This window comes from Colobus angolensis, unplaced genomic scaffold, assembly GCF_000951035.1.
Source record: "Colobus angolensis palliatus isolate OR3802 unplaced genomic scaffold, Cang.pa_1.0 Scaffold199, whole genome shotgun sequence".
In the NCBI taxonomy this organism is placed as follows: Eukaryota; Metazoa; Chordata; class Mammalia; order Primates; family Cercopithecidae; genus Colobus; species Colobus angolensis.
The window spans coordinates 2829452-2836768 of record NW_012115143.1 but is presented as its reverse complement, the minus strand read 5'-3'; positions in this window follow the sequence as shown (position 1 = coordinate 2836768).

Below are 7317 nucleotides of genomic sequence, written 5' to 3'. Positions count from 1 at the left end.
GGGTATAATGAAACGTGTCTGATCTCCCATCCTGTCACAGCCAGGAACTCCGTTTTAAGGTACTTCTGGGGTCACTTTGGTCAAGAGGGGTTCCATTCAACTAAAAATTGATGACTATAAGAAAGAGAAAGTTGCTTTAAGGACGACCCCAGTATCTGGCACACTCTGGGACCCAAAGTCCAGTGCTAAAGCATAAAACCAAAGGAAACAAAAAGCAGTCTCAGAGCATGTGAGAAATAAAAGAGTTTTTTACATACTGCAGATAGCAATTTTAAAAATCAGTCTTTAAGCTCAGAGTGTTGGATGCCAACAACCCATAGTTCCTGCACAAAGACATGGAAAAATCCAGCCACAGGATATGTCTTGAGCAACAAGGCATACATCATATATAAACGCAGTGATACTGATGAAGGCTGATTTTTTTTTTTCAAACAAACTGGGCAAGTGTTAGTATATTTAAAGGAAGTGCAGAAACACTGACTACAGATGTGGCCACATTCTATAGAGTAGATGTGTAGTATACTAAGTTCAATCTCTGAATATCCATCCACACAAACTTGACACTGAATATAACCAGGTAGTATATGACAAAAAAATTTTTTTTGCAAGGAATTATGGTGGGCACTGTTGGTTGTACATGCATCTCTGTCCCTCTTCAACCCCTCCTCATCAGTGTTCACCACACAACTGCCAGTTTGGTCTTGGAGTGACCTTGTGTTTGCTCTTGACCTCCTCCTTTGTTCAATAATCACAACAGAGTCATGGTGAGTTAGGTCAATCACTACAGGTGCTAGAGATTCACAGGTGAGGTCAACTACTTCATTACTTTCCCCAAGTTCTATCAGTTCTGCATCCAAAGCTATGTTAGGAGTTGGGCCTCCTCTGGCTATAGGGAATGCTCAGGCTTGTCACCATGCTGTCACAGCTTATTATAGTATTCCATTGTGCTTTTTGGATTCAGTCTTAGGGAAGTAAGTGATCTATGCCAAGGTTTACTGCAAATATTAAAAGTCTTCAATGTCTCACAGCTGTTGTTCAGTCACTCTCTGACTTATAAGAATTTAGAGGTCAGATTTCCTGGCATATATGAACTCTTATTCTGGGTCCAGTCCTGTCTTCACCTCCACAACTGCTGTGCTCCCACAGGGAGTGGGTCTTCTGGGAGCCACTTGTAAGATAGTTCAATCTGAATTTTTAATGGAAAAAAAAAATGAGAGAAAAATTAAGCTTTAGTAATGTCTAAATCAAGATTGATAGTAGTATATGTATAAAATGTATAGCTATATGTAGAGAATGTATACCAAAAATTTTTTATAGTTATGCATTTGAACAAAATTTGGAGACCACTGCTGTTGAAACTGAGTGCCCCTCTCCATTCCATGACCTGATGGTAGTGGGGAGGAATCCAAGAGGCACTTACATGAAGAGAAACACAGTATCATTAAACACCCAAGAAAGGGTTACTACTTCAATGAAGAGCTTTTTCTTTTCTTTTCTTTACTTTTTTTTTTTTCTTTGATAAACAGCCTCACTCTGTCACCCAGGCTGGAGTGCAGTGGCGCAATCTTGGCTCACTGCAACCTCCGCCTCTCCGGGGTTCAAGCAATGTTCATTCCTTAGCCTCCCGTATAGCTGGAATTACAGGTGCATGCCACTACACCCGGCTAATTTTTTGTATTTTTAGTAGAGATGGGATTTTGCCATGTTGGCCAGGCTAATATCAAACTCCTGACCTCAAGTGATCTGCCTGCCTCGGCCTCACAACATGCTGGGATTACGTGCATGAGCCACTGTGCTTGGCCCACTCACTCATTTTTTATAAAGTAAAAATGGGAGACCAAAAAATCTCCTTACACACTCCTAACAGCAAATAAGAAATAAACCGTTTAGTCTACTTGCAGGTTCATCTTGCCCAGTGTTTTCTTTCTAACAGAGGCAACAAATGGAGTTCTGAAAAATGTATTCCAGATTGTCTTCTAGGAAAGAGAGGATGGAGTTCAAGCATTAGCCTTACAGAGACTTGGTTTGGATCTAGGCTCTGTGACTTTTGGGCACGTGACCTAGAAGTTAAGTTGTCAAAATCACAGCATGTAAATCTTTGTAAAAATTAATTAGCTTATAATTTTTAAATAATGCATAATTAGCCATTAGGGAAATACAAATCAAAACCACAAAGATACCATTTCATATCCACTAGAATGGTTATAACAAAAAAGATAATACGTGTTGGTGAGGATGTAGAAAAATTGGAACTCTCGGCCGGGCGCGGTGGCTCAAGCCTGTAATCCCAGCACTTTGGGAGGCCGAGACGAGTGGATCACAAGGTCAGGAGATCGAGACCATCCTGGCTAACATGCTGAAACCCCGTCTCTACTAAAAAATAAAAAAAAAAAAAAACTAGCCGGGCGAGGTGGTGGGTGCCTATAGTCCCAGGTACCCGGGAGGCTGAGGCAGGAGAATGGCGTAAACCTGGGAGACGGAGCTTGCAGTGAGCTGAGATCTGGCCACTGCACTCCAGCCTGGGCGACGAGCGAGCCTCCGTCTCAAAAAAAAAAAAAAAGAAAAATTGGAACTCTCATACACAATGGTACATTCATCTTTGGAGAACAGTCTAGTAGTTCCTTAAAAGATTAAACATAGAGTTACCATATCACCCAGCAATTCCACTCCTACATATATACTCAACAGAATTGAAAACCTATGTCCACACCAAAAATGTATACATGAATATTGATAATCGCATTTTATTCTCAAGAGCCAAAAAGTGGAAACAACCCAAATTCCGATTAACTAATGATGGATAAACAAAACTTAGTGTATCTATACAGTAGAGTATTATTCATCAATAAAAAGGAGCAAAGAGCTGATCCTTGCTACAATATGATGATCTTTGAAAACAGAAGCCAGTTACAAAAGACCACATATTATATGTTGCTGTTTCTATGAAATACTATAGGCAAACCCATAGAGACAGAAAGATTGGTGGTTTTCTAGGACTAGGGATTTGGGAGAAATGGGAGTGACACCTAACTGGTACAGAATTTATTTTGGGAGTGATGAAAATGTCCTAAAATTGAGGTGGTTACACAACTCTGTGAATATACTAAAACCCACTGAAATGTACATTTAAATGTGTTAATTGTATGGTTTGTGAACTACATCTCAATAAACAAAGATGTAAGCTGCCAAAAATGTTACACAATACAATGGTACACGAACTGGATTTAGATCGGCAAACCCTAGAACCTAGTGAGGAAATGAGAAGCCCAGCAGGAAAACGGGTGGAGCCCAGAGAAGGGCTTAGGGCTCTGCGCTCTCCTGCATGCACCGGCCTGCTTACCGAGGTGGTACTTCTCTTGGGCCCCACAGACACCTGCCTCTCCCCGGATCGCTATTCTCGACTATTTGCGTTTCGCGACCGGCCTGCCCCTCCTCTTTCCCGCTCTGCCCAGGAGAAAAGAGCCCTCGGAACGAAGCTGGGCAGCCCCAGAAAGCGGTGCCCATCACCTTCCAGCTCCATCCATGTACCCAGCAGCCCATCAATGACCTAGATATGCTGTCTGTTCCACCCAGTCCTGCCCGGTAGTTATTCAGCGATGAGGGAGTACAAAGCGTGCGCTCCAGTAGTGCGCCGCTTTCCCGGCCCTCCGTGGCTTCCCAATCCTGGACAGAGACCCAAGCAAGCCGAACCCGCGTACCCGGCTACACTGGGCTGGGAAGGAGGACCGGGCAGCCACAGGCCAGGGAGGGCAGTTGGAGAGAGAGAGAAGCAGAGGGAGGGGGAGGCAGAGGAGAAGGTACTCGACGATGGACGCGCCCAGGCTGGGCGGCGCCCACAGAGCAGAGCCAAGATCACGAAGCAGAGCGTCACGGTGCAAACTCCCAGAACTGAATAGGCTAAAGCGCTAGCTTGTCACCCTTTTAATTCGCTTTTACAGTTTCCGAACTGCCCAATCAAAACCCGAGCCCAGGGTCGCTCGTCACCGGTCGCTGGACAAAAAGCTTTGTTTCAGATTAGAAATCAGGACTTTCCCGTCCTGGTTTCTCTTTCTTCAAAGCCAGCTGCTTTCCGAGAAAGGGTGAGGGTTGCTTCCTTCGCCCCACCCCACGCAGTGATGAGATCAGCAACTTCCCACTCTATAGATGGGTGATTCTCTGGTTGTTCCAAAGAAGTCATTTGGAGTATTTATTAAGAGGCTGAGGGCCAGAGGTCGCAGTCTACATGCAAGCACACTTAATGTATAAAAAAGCAGCCGGGCGCGGTGGCTCACGCCTGTAATCCCAGCACTTTGAGAGGCTGAGGCGGGCGGATCACTTGAGGTCAGGAGTTCGACATCAGCCTGGCCAACATGGTGAAACCCTGTCTCTACTAAAAATACAAAAATCAGCCGGGCGTGCTGGCGCGTGTCTGTAATCCCAGCTACTCAGGAGGCTGAGGCAGGAGAATCGCTTGAACCCAGGAGGTGGAGGTTGCAGTGAGCTGAGATCACACCACTTCACTCCAGCCTGGGCAACAGAGACTCCGTCTGGGAAAAAAAAAAAAAAAAAAATCCTGCATATAATCTGGGCTTACAAGCACCAAGGACATGTAAGAAATGTGTGTTATGTTTTTATATTTTTCGATTATTTTATTTCTTGAGTATTTATTGACCATCTACTACCTTAGGCTCATATACACTGAATTTTCCAGGAATATAACTACCAGGCAACTCAAAGGAGTGTATGTTGGTTTTCTATTTTTGGAACTTTACCTAGAGATTTTTGCCATTTTAGAAAATTATACCAGAACCATAAGATAAGCAATGCCATATCTGAATCTGAGCCATCGGTACATCGTGCCTCTCAGTCTTCCATGCCGCTGGTTCACAGAGATCCCAGGCAGTTACAAGTGTCTGGCACTTCTTTGTACCAGCAGCGCAGCCAAGCTAGAGCATTCACAAGCTAAATCACTTAATTTTCATAATCATATTAGTAAAAGAATCACCACAAAACAATTGTTATAAAAAGGGGTTGTTGGGGGAAAGGGGACTGTTGAATACAATTGGGATTGAAACCTCTAATCCACACTGGAATCCTGGGGACTGTGTCCATCTCGGTCTGCCAAGCCTGAGCTTGGATACTGAGTTTCTATCCTAGAAACCTATCAGATAAGGCTCTGTTATACAAATGACTCGGACACTGCATCATCATTAGGAACCCTTCATTCTCTTAACCTTTCCCGGCCTCAGAAAAAAAAAAAAAATCTCAAAAACCCCCATGCTGCCAGAAAAGAGCTCTACCTGTAGGCCTACCTTTGGAGGAACTGTCCAGAATGAGTCAGGGCCGTCTTGTTACCTAAAGCCTTTTAGGGAAAGGGATTCTTCCATAGTTTCTTCTTTCACCAGATCAGTGCCAAGAAGTTTTCCATTGTACAAAATGAGTATCCCTAATCTGAAAATCTGAAATCCTAAATGCTCCAACATCTCAAACTTTTTGAGCGCCAACATGATGCTCAAAGGAAAAGGTAATTGGGGCATTTTGGATTTTAGATTTTTGTCCCGACCTGCAGGACAGTCGAACGGGCCCTGGAAGGGGGAGCGGGAATGGAGGAGACAAGAAAACACGAGAAATGGAGACAAGACAAATAGCCTGATCAAGTCTCGTTTAACAATGGTGGTGCGATGCTTTATATAGGCTGGCAGAGGAAGCGGTTGGGCCAGGGCGGTGACTGGGGGGCCGGTCTTCTCAAATTACAATTGCGCATGCGCCGTGGGTTTGTAATTTTCCCGGGCGCGGGATCGCACCTGCGCCGTAGGCTGCATATCTTTCTGGGCGCGAAAAAGTTTGCTCGCGCGGGAAAGGTTTAGGCGCGCGCGGGAAAGGTTTTAGGCGCGCGCGGGAACAGTTTATAATGAAGAACCCGGAAGTGTGCCATTTTGTCTCCGCTTTGCGGAGATCAAGCAACAGAGGTCGGCTAACTCCGGGCCTCATGGCTCCGGACAGATTTTCACATTAGAGATGCTCAACTGATAATTAGCAAATATTCCAAAGTCCGAAAAAATCCAAAATTTAAAACACTTCTGGTGCCAGGCCTTTCGAATAAGGGATACTCAACCTGTATCTCCCTGCTGTGGTAATTTGCTCTAATGAGCTGTGAAAGTAAAGAACCACTGGAAGTAAAAGCAGTTGCCTGGAGTCTTGCATCTTACAGAGCCCTTCTGATTGCCATCCCCTTCTCAGAACCACCCTGAAAGAGTGCCCGGCACAAAGTAGACACTCCATATTTATTTAACAAATGATTAAGTGAATAAATAAGTAAATTTATGATATAGGAATAATTATCCCATTTTATGGATATGGCGACAAAGGGTCAAGTCAGCAATCTGACTATTTTCCAATTTCTTTTGTGGAATTAGGATTCAAACTCAGGTCTGAGTCCAATGTCATACACACTGTAATGCTATCCCCTTAGCATTAATGGAAGTTTGGCGTTGCATGTGTTACGGGCCCAGGAGAGGATGTTGACAGGAAACACGCCTCACCCAGATCTGGCTTTATGAGCCAGTCCTCAGCTTTTGCATAGTTTGCTGCTAACAGCTAGCATCTGTGATTACCCTCAGTCCTGCAGATTACCCTCAGAGACTGGAAGGAGCTGGAAGTATCTGGGAGTTTTATGTTTCACCTCATTCCACAACCCTGGATAGCCAAAGACAGGCTGATGAAAAGCACCAAAGCCCAGGTCCTTTGTGTTAAGGCAGGAAAAACTCTGAGGTGTGTTCTTTGTTCTAGAGCTTCCTGTGTGATGAGGCTGAGTGTAGGACTTCTGAAATCACGCTCTCGCTTGGCTTCTTACCATTTCCTGTCCTTCATCCCCCACTCCTTTACTGTTCTTTTCCTAGAAGTCCCCCCCCCTTTTTTTTTTTGAGACGGAGTTTCACTCTTCTTGCCCAGGCTGGAGTGCAATGGTGCGGCCTTGAAGAGCCCTTTCTTAATAAGTCATTTGCATCCAAATCTTTGGCTGAGGGCCTGCTTTTGCAAGATTCCACCTAAGACACTCACTCACTCTTCAGATGGTGAAAATGGCATGCACACTTGCAGACAGCTAAGGATTCTGTCTTAGTCTTTCTGTTGCTGTAACAGAATATCTGAGATCAGGTAATATACAAAAAAAGAGGCCAGGTTCGGTGGCTCATGCCTGTAATCCCATCTTTTTGGGAGACCGAGGCTGGAGGATCACTTGAGGCCAGGAGTTTCAGACCAGCCTTGGCAACATAGTGAGAATCTGTCTCTACAAAAAGTTTTTAAAAATTAACCATGTGGCCGGGTACAGTGGCTCAC